Genomic DNA, 10,313 nt, shown 5'->3' with positions numbered 1-10,313 from the left:
TTGCACAGGCCACATTTTATGCTTTATTTTTTCCAATATGTTAAATTCTGATCCTAAAATGTACAGAGGTGTGTTCTCTGCAAAGGATGTGTTAACTTCTTTTCAACAAAACTGGAAAAACAAACTGAGTGTACAAATTGAGTAAAAAAAAAACAAACAAACAGAAAACTCACTATTTTAAATTTTCAAAAATCAACAAAACATGTCACTTGACCAGGTGTCATGGCAGTTTGGTCACAGATTTTTAGTATTGCTCCTTGTCTTAACAGGAGTTCAGTGAAGCTTTCAATGTACATCATAGATGTTACATTATTGTCTTAAATGCAGGACAGCCATTTGTTTCTGTTAAGTAACATTACCAGTAAATACTATTGCTGGTCAAAAAGTGGTTTGAGGGGGACATATCTGGTTGCTTCCACTTTTCTTTCTTTTTTTCTGGCTTTTTGTGGTTTTCAAGGGTACATCTGATAATGCGTTGATATGTTGTTTGTTGCTGAGTTTCCCACCTCATTTATCAGATATTTCTTCTCTGAGATTTTTCCTTTATTTTCACATTTCCATTTTTTGGCAGCCAAATAGGCCTTTATTGAGTGACGATATTAATGCGTATCATTAACATGTTGATTTTGATGAGGTTTTACCTAAGACACATGTAAAAGATTTAAACAGTAAGGAGAGACCAGTGTGTTGATCACTGCCATGGTCACTTTATAAACAGGAGGGCTGCATATCACCACAATCCAAAAGTTTGATCAAAGGCATAATAGGGAGTTTGGAACATTGCATTGCCACAAGAGCATTAGTGAGGTCAGCTACTGATATTGGATGATCAGTTCTGGATCATAAACGCCACTCCAACTCGTCCCAAAGGTATCAGAAGCTCCAACACTCAGAGAACACAGTTACACTGCTCCACAGCGCAATGCTGGGGGGCTTTATACCACTCTATGTGGGGCTTGGTATTAGGTACACACTTAAAAAAGATCTTAAAAAAGATAGAAAAATAGAACCATGAACACTCAAAGAACCCTTTGCATGATTACAGCGTTCTTTGCATTGTGAAAGGGTTCTTCAGATCGATAAAGAATGTGTTTTATATGGTTCCATACAGAACCTTTGTGAAAGGGTTCTATACAGCACCAAAAAGGGTTCTTCTATAGTTACAGGCTTGACAACTTTTTGGTGCTATATAGAACCCTTTTCAAAAAGGTTCTGTATGGAACCGTATAAAACATATTGGAGCTTAAGCCCTGTATCAGTACTTGGTGCATCTTAAAGTAGATGAATTCACTAATTAGAACGGGTGTCTGGGTGTGTCTGGACATACAGTGTATGCAAATAAGAGCTTATAACAGTTCCATTCTACTGAAATCCAGAATTTAGATAAAAACTGGAACAATTTTGAAGCTCTTCTAAAACAGACTGGTGATTTTTCACCAGTAATCACAGAAAAATAGTGCATGAATTTAAGCTGTTGACAATGTTTTCTGAATTTTCCCACAGTAAAACAAATAGAAAATATGCCTTTTGAACCGGTTTTCAGAATATGAAATATAAAATTTAAATGAAAATAAAGAATCAGTCACTGGGTTGTTGGGGTATGACTGCAATGCATGGAACTCACACACCCACACATATTGGGTGAACTAAATATTCCCTCATATATTATAGAGACAATATATAGAGTAATTGAAATCTGTGACCAAAATGCACCAGCCTTCTTTAGTAAAATCAAACAAGCAACGAAGCTCAGATAGGCTCCTGGTATCACTATCTACAGGCATTTCCTCTCTTTGTCCCTTCAACCAAAACAGCAATGAATGGATGCTTCTGTTTGCAAACTCTGACAAGCTTTTAGCAAGTTCTATATGGCAGACAATTAAATCAGTCAATATTGAGATAATGGACATCTCAGCTGTGATAACTGTGGCACCAGACCTCACAGTGAATGTGACTATTCTCTCTTTTCTTCATTGTGCTGGGTGATGGAAAGTTCTCCACAGGAAACCCCATCTGTGTACAGAACAGTTGCACTTGTGTGCACCCCCCTACCAAGTTTCCCGCCCTTTTGTTTCTGAACAGAAGGAGAGCAACGGGAAGAGAGCCATGCTCTATCGAATGGGGTCCAAAGCAAGAAGAAGCTTAGCGCTTTCGCTCAAGTCTGCTTTTACGCTTGTCCGAACATCGAGCCAGGACAAGAGGAGGGAGTGGGAGTGCTGAAGAGAGGAAGAGAGCGGGAGGAGAGGGGGTGGGGGGGGAGGTAGGGAGGGAGGGAGAGAGGGAGGGAGGAGGGGGAGACCCACACAGCAAGGCATCGCATCGGCTGTTCGGTGTTTTGAGTCGGCTGTCAGACGCATGGCCACATCTTTCCCGTGCAGTGGCGTCTTTTGTGTTCTCCTGGTGGCTCCTTGTTCTTCTTCCATACCCCGGCCAAAGGTGTAGCATGTGAGTATGAACTTTTATTTGTCTTGGGAGGCGCCATGGGTGCTGCGCTCTGAGGATGCACCGCTAATAACTGAGGCGTTGAGAATCTTGCTTCACAATGCGGGGGGTAGAGGCAGAACAGAAACAGTGTCCACGTGCTACTGTGGACGCCCTTAACGAGTGTTGGGTTCATTGTCCTTTGTATGCGCTTATGCTAATCTGCATTGCAGCTGGAGAGGAAATTTGTGGAGTTTCTGAAAGGATCAGAACATCTTGCTTTAACCAATCAGTCCTTTGGTTTGGCTTCATCTAACTAACTTTGGCTTTCCAATTTTCATGTTTCATTTTGTTACCATTTCTCATTGATAAGAAGTGACCAAAACTATTTTAATGCTTGCACATTAAAATAGTTGCAATTTCAATGTTTCAATGCGGAGGTTTGTACGTTCTGGTTCATTATTATTATTATTATTATTGTTATTATTATTATCATCATCATCTCTTTTTACGTATTAATTAGTAATTATACAATTACTGCAGCTTAAATGTCTGGACCACATTACACATTATGTTCTGTCAATGTAAATTATAATGTAAAGACTTGAAAACGAACCATAAAAATCAACATGTTAGAGAAATCCCACATACTACATGCTGTTTTTGCTGCCTGCGGGACTTTATATGATCTGACATGACTGCTGAACACGCCACTTCCTATAAATTCACTCCCTATACATTGGTCACATACACGCGAAACAATGATCACAGCCCATATAGAGCAAATGAGCCGTGAACAGGCTTTCAATCTAAAATGTTGCTCAAGGACACAGGGTGACACATTACGCTCATTTGTTTATGGTTGCCTTACTGTCATATAAACATTTCTGGAGGCTCAGAACTGCCATATTTTCACAGCACTGACCTATAGTTGCATCATCGTCGTTTTCTTATGTCATTAATAAATTATGGGAGGGATGCCTTGCCTAGGAAACCTCAAGAGTCAATGTGCGATAGCACACATCCACACACTGAACACCAGTAGAGGAGGGCTGGGAACATGTTCATTAAAAAAAAAATCAAAGGACTTCATCCTATAGAACAATAAAATATTCACATAAAATAGTAAGTAGGTTTTTTTTTTAAAATGGTGGATGATTGCAGATTCCATAGCAGTAGGAATAGAGAACTGTGTGTGATTTCTAGCAGGAATGTAGAGGCAGTTACTCAAAAAAATCAATCCGTTATAAATGACTAATTACTTCTCTCAAACTGTAACTGTACTTATTACTTCCCAAAGTAATCTCACTACTCTTTACTTCCAAGTTACTCTCTAAAACCCAAACAAATCCATACTGATTCGAAAGTACAAGCAAAAAGCCCCAAATCCTGACAGTATTCTTCAGTATTCTCGACAGTAATCTTTAAGAAACTACAAAGCTGAATGAAGTTGAATCTAGTCTATTTGGGTGAGTTTGGGGATCTCTCTTCTTTAGCACAGTGATCTTTATCATTTTCATATTAGCATGATTAGATGCTTTGACAGATGGTTTGCAGAGTTGTCGAGCCAAGTAACATGCAACTTCCATACAAAGACAGACATGGATAAACTATTTATACAATTTAAATGCAGCATATGCAATCAATTCTGTGCTCTTAATGAAAGTTACAAAATTATTATTAGTAACTACCTTTAATGTAATTTCAAGAATTTAAAGTGTAATGTGTTACATTACTATTATATTATATAATACTTTGTTACCGGAAAAACTAATCACATTACTGTAACATGTTACATTACTCCACGTTACCCTCAACACTGTTTGTTAGAGCAGAATCAGGTTCATTATGGTATCTGCAGAAATGCAATACTGTACAGTATGTCAAGGTGAATTTCTCAAAGGACTACAAATGTTCAGTAGTACAATGAATTTCCACTAGATTTATTTTTTTCCCCCTGGACAGGCAGTAGACCTTCCAAAGCAACCAAATGTATTTGGGTGACTACTGAATTCTAGTGTTTGTCAGGCTGTAAACTAAAGAAACAAAATTTGGACTAAACATGTCTGTAAATTAGGTTTTTCACCAAACCACTCCTTTAAGGACTACTGTGACTAACTTGGATATCAGAACTCTAGAGCTGGCACAAATCAGCTCGCCTCTGCAACACCCTGCTATATCACCGAGCTGGACTTGGGCTCTGAATTAAGTGCATGATTATATTTGAAAACAGACTGATAATGTAACTTTGGCTAAAAAACATGCACCACCACACAAAAATAAAACACTACAAAGTAAATGTTTTAGCCTGCTTGTCAGTTACATCTTAATGTTAGTAAAATAACCAAACTGGGCAGCATGTGAGTTTGGCCGAGCAGCCACCCAGCCTATTATATGGTAAGGAAAATGCTGGGATGTTTGCAGGTAGAATCTGGAATGTCAAAGTTCATGTCTCATCAGTTCACGGTAGAGGCAGCACAATACCACTCTTCCGATAATGGATCAGATTCACTTTTTTTCCTTTGACATGAGGTCCACCATTTTCTGCTGATATTGGCTCAACATTGATACCTGGTGTCAGATCAGTGGCATCTCTGATTCATGCATATACAGTTGTAAGCAAAAGTTTGAAAACACCTGATAAATTACATGCTTTGCTGATTTTCTAAGTGAAAATATTACGTCCTCTACAGGGAACAAACTAATACATGGTATTTTTCAGCAAATTTTAATGCTCAACGTCTGTGTATTTGCTGATTTTTACATAATGGGAGGGAAAAAAACATAAAATATAAAAGGTGCCATAACTTTCGCACAGGCAAGCCACCCACTCCTCCACCCTAATATTCAGCAAATAAATAGTAATTCTAACATGCATTACAATGTGCATAAGTTTGTTCTCTGTAGGGGATGGTACCTATTTTCACTTACAAAATCATCGTTATTTTATCAGGGGTGCCCAATCTTTATACACGTCTGTATGGAAAAGGCAGATCCCAAATAAACTTTTTTTGAGAAGTTCGATATATATAGGCTAACAGTGCTAAAATGCAATAAGATGGAAAAAAAAAGTGACAAAACCTCAAAATCCCAATGCAACTTTGATGGATAGGAAATGAGACCTATTCCAATTAAACAGAGCAATTCATTCTCCCACCTTTTGTGGAAGGTGTGAAAACAGAAGTTCCTTACATCATCATCTAATTAAGAAGGTCCTGCTGTGCTTCTTCAGGCCATGTCAGTGCTAAGGCAGTCTCTATGTCACAAAACCCTGACGTCTTAGGGCTGGGTGCTATCAAAGCTTGCCTAAGTCAGAATCAATATGAAGTGACAGGCTGACCTTGTTCTCAGAGCTAAGCTGGGGCTGATGACAGGTCGTGCTGTTGGAGCAGATAGCAACACTGCCATTTATCAAGATGACACACTCAAGGGTAAAACTTTCTTTTCGAGACGGCAGCAGGAGGCAAGGCTGGGAGATATTCTTAGTTTACAAACAGCTGTGGCACCGGCGCCTAAAAAAGAAAAGCTCATCTAGGCAAAATCACCCAAGCCCTTGAGTTCCTGTGTTGTGCAAGCTACCTGTGAAGGTGATTTGTTTTTTATGTGTAAATGAAAATGTAATACTTTAGTCATAATAAAGAAGTGCTTTGGCGAAAAATCTAAAAGGTACAAAATTTTCCACTTACCCCAGATGTAGCCAATCAGTCAAGACATTTTTGGTGTTCAAATGTTGCTTCTTTAAAGTGTTCTTAAACCGCAGAACTGTTCTGCCTAGCATTGCAGTTTTGTTCATTTTTATAGCTCACAGTAAGCCAGACTGTGCTCTAAACCACGTTAGCTATAGACCATTTTCACTCTTCCATGTTTGTTAATGAAGACGAGCAAATGGCAGTATTAAATGGCTTCCGGTCACACTGTAAACAATGGCTGATGCTGCCCAAAATCATTACTGTGTTCCTAAATGCACCAATAATTCAATCAAACAGCCTCACCTAAATTTCCACTCGATCAAGTTTAAAAATAATACGCTTCAGCTGAAAAGCTCAGCTCGCCATGTGTCACTTTTAATGAGGTAACGCTAATCAACCAATACAGAGAACAAAACTGGAGAGCGAATGTGGGCTGTACAGCAGGACAGGTTTGCTCACATTTATGATTAAAATGCTCAGCTCCAAGACAAATATTTATTCACTGCTGTATTTACTACCATGGGGACTGTCATCACTGAAGTTTGCTTAAAAACCATGGGAAATAGACTCCTCACCGCAGTAGCTTGGTGATTAGTTTACTGTAACGCAGAAATACGATGCTGCGTTTCTGTGCTGGTTGTGTTCAGGGCACTTGCTATTGTTTACATGGGCTGAGTGATGGACTTTTTCTCCAGAATGAAGCGCAATGAGTGCAAATCTGTTTAGGGATGTGTGATGTGGTGTTAAACATAAAAATCCTCTCCGCTGCTCCTCCGCTTTGCAAAACTTGTCTCGGGCAGATTCCTTGCAGTTAAAACACAAGTTTTTTGCGGAACACGTTCCATCATCTTAACACAGCTGCTTTGACACAGAGATGCACTTTCAAACGTGGGATGCACAGCATAGTCGTCTACAGCAGAGCACTCCGCTTAGTGGACTCACCCCTGAGTCCACAGCGGCAGACGTGCAGGGTCATGCAAAGTTCTAATGTTTTTAAGTTTTGTGCAATGTGCTTTGGCCAAGTCAAACTAGCCGTCCATGTTGGAGGAGCTACCAGACAAGCCCACTGCTCTCCTATTAACTGCACTGAGGCTAAAGGAAGATTTTTGAGGGAGGCTAAAAACCAGAGACCCTCCATTGCCACTTTGTTAAACAGTGCAGGCGCAAGTTCAATAACACTACTATTTACAGATGAATATGATGATGCAGTGATCTATTTGGGTGACTACCGAGTTCTAGTATTTGTTAGCCCCATAGCTCCAGTGCCGAGTTAAAAAAAAATAAATAAATAAATAAATAAATAATAATAATAATTTGGACTCCAAATATCTTGGTTGATCAACTATATAAGTGTAAATTTCATGATAAACTTAGCATGAGAATAAAGCTGACACACACATACTCATCAGGTAAATGTTAAGCTTTTCAAGAGCAATGAGAGTGTCAGACTGGAGAAAGCACAAAACATGCAGTCCTAGGACTGACAACCAGAGACTTGGAGGGAACTGTTCTTGTAGCTTCAGCTCTGTCTATCTCTGCAGAGATTACACAGTGCTATTGCCCAACGCCGGTGCCCTGGTTGGATACCAGGCCTTCTTCCCAGCACGATTTTGGCCTGTGCGTCAAGTATACTCTCTGATCTATTCACGGCAAACCGGCCCTCCTCGTTCCAAAATGAAAGCTTCTCTTGTCCTACTGCTATGGCTACCCGGGCCTGGCAACCATTCTCCAGCCTCCCGCGCAATATTGCTGCATTCCCCACATCAGTCAAGAGCACAGTGTACAATGAAAGTGGAAAGTAATTTGTTTACTGAGGCTTTTCCCTCACTGGGGGTTTCTTCGGTCCATTGAAGGGATCTCTCCAGTGACCGAGCGCACAAAGGGGTCTGAGAGTGACGGGTCCAATTCAAGAACTGTACGGTCAGGCGAACATGACAGTGTGGCATCTATTCATTCACTCCTGTCAGCTTCTTTGTTGATTTTTTTTTCCTTCTTTTGGTTCTAGATGAAGTGCTATCTTTTCACACACATCATTTCAGCTACCACTGCAGGCTTTGATAGACTTCACACATTAAAAGGAATTGACCCCAGTGCCCATCATTTGATAGTGAGCATGCTGCGCTATTTATGAGACTACTTTCAGTTTTGTGCAATGGAGAACAGCTTTTGTTATCTAAGGATTTCAGGAATGTTTCTCCTGCTGGACTGGACGATGCTAACAGGATTGTGGCCAAGTCTTTGGTGAAATTATCAAAATATTTCTTCTATTTATTTTCATATCATTCATATCTGATGTTGCTTCTACTGGAATTTGTGAACGATATTAACAGTTACATAGAGAGTATGAAATATACTGATTTAATTTACCTTGGCAGGAGAGAAGTGAGCTCTTTTACTCATATTTCACTATTTTCTTTGGTCTAGCCATATACATCAGTGCTAACAAATACACTAAACAATCTGCTTCTAATTAAAACTAACATCAGCATCAGTCTCAGCTGCTCTATATATCTCGTCTGCTTTGCTTAGTATTCACAGTGACTCCCTAGGTGAAGCTCTGTCTTTATGTAGGATCCAACAAAAGCAGACAAAAGCTATGATTGTGCCCTGCCAATATTTGTCTCCTGATAAATCATGCACTAACTGGATGCTACATCGGTGCGTCCAATTCATTGACATGTTTTCCTACTGCAGTCAGACTGAGGCCCATTAGGCAGATGTCCTCGAAACAGATGGTCAGTTAAGCTTGTCCCTCTGCTGTCTGCTAGGGATCAAGTGGACCCATAGAGATTCATATGAGAAACAAAAATGATACAGTGAGAGAGAGAGAGAGAGAGAGAGAGAGAGAGAGAGAGAAGAGAGAGAGAGACAGAGAGAGAGAGAGAGAGAGAGAGAAAGAGAGAGAGAGACAGAGAGAGAGAGAGAGAGAGAGAGAGAGAGAGAGAGAGAGACAGACAAGTGCAGAACAATGAACTAATGAGGTATCAAGAATCATTTGTCATTAATGAATATATTAACATTACTTTAAAACCTAAACTACTAGTGGGCAGTATGGCCTGAAATTTCTATCACAATATAATTCATTTTTCTGACAGTTTCTGTGTATTTTAATATATATATAAATATATATATATATATATATATATTTATATATCACGGTTTTATTTTTCAAATACTTTTTAGATGCTTAAATACACTGCTTTAAAAAAATGTAAACAGTCTGGCAGCAGAATCTGAATAACAGTGAAAATCTGTAAAATTACAGTCATTTATTCTCTTAAAAAAAATTGCCTTTAACTGTAATTCAACAGTATCACCAGCTCAATCACACTCCTAGAAAAAAAGGTACTAAAGGTCTGTCACTCGGGTGGTTCTCTCCAAGATCCATCTTCAGTACCTTTAGTGAGGGAACACAAGTATTTCATTGCAATTATACTTTCAAGTTGAATCTTATCTTCAGGCATTTTATTTTATTGTTTTGTATTAAAACATTAGGTTACGAAAAGGTACAAAAATGGCTCCTTCCCCTGGGAGAAACCTATTTAAGGTAAACAGCTGGACCTTAACTTCATTGTTGTAGCTTTAAGGGTACATTTATATTGTTTGTACCTTCTTTTCCTGCCAGTGTAGTTATTCTAGCATTTTTATTTTATTACAGTATTTTACCATAATAATAACAGTAGCAACCATTAAAATAAATACAAATATCTTTCAAAGATGATTTGCGAATTTACATTTCTATAAACCGAAAGCAGTGTTCAAACGTAGTTTGTAAGGTTTTTTCAAAAAAGTTACTGACCATTCCATTTTTACAGTACTCTACTACATTTTTACTACATTACAGTACAGTACTACGTTTTAATGTCCTAATTTCTCAATTCATTTATCCTGGACATACATCTCACACTCAAACATTCATCTACAGCTGTCAGTCACTGCTGGAATTTGATAAATTTAACAAGTTATTCGAACTAACAGTATTAACTGAGAAGCTGAGGAGTCTCTCAGTTTGTAGTGAGGACCTGGCTGAGATCGTGTCATCACCTGAAGCAGCTGGCCAAGCTGTTCTCCATGCTTGGCTAATGGCTGACAGCTAACCCCAAAAGTCCGCTTTTTCTTTCCACTCCTTTTTCCCGCTCATTACATTTTGATGCCTGCTCCTTCAGCAAGTTACCTGACTGTAACGCACTACATGGGAGGTGA

General features: G+C 39.0%; 1 protein-coding gene across 1 annotated transcript in view; it reads left to right on the top strand.

Annotated features, from left to right (window-relative positions):
• The first annotated feature begins 2,360 nt into the window (after positions 1–2,360).
• The window catches only part of LOC118798236 (E3 ubiquitin-protein ligase Midline-1-like), a 70,981-nt gene continuing 63,028 nt past the window's right edge, over positions 2,361–10,313 (top strand). The window contains exon 1 of the mRNA XM_036557631.1: positions 2,361–2,445. The gene's annotated coding sequence lies outside the window, so the exon portion shown is untranslated. The remainder of the gene's footprint in view (positions 2,446–10,313) is intronic.

The sequence above is a fragment of the Colossoma macropomum genome, unplaced genomic scaffold (genome assembly GCF_904425465.1).
Source record: "Colossoma macropomum unplaced genomic scaffold, Colossoma_macropomum, whole genome shotgun sequence".
Taxonomy (NCBI): Eukaryota; Metazoa; Chordata; class Actinopteri; order Characiformes; family Serrasalmidae; genus Colossoma; species Colossoma macropomum.
This window is presented reverse-complemented; position numbering and strand designations above follow the sequence as displayed.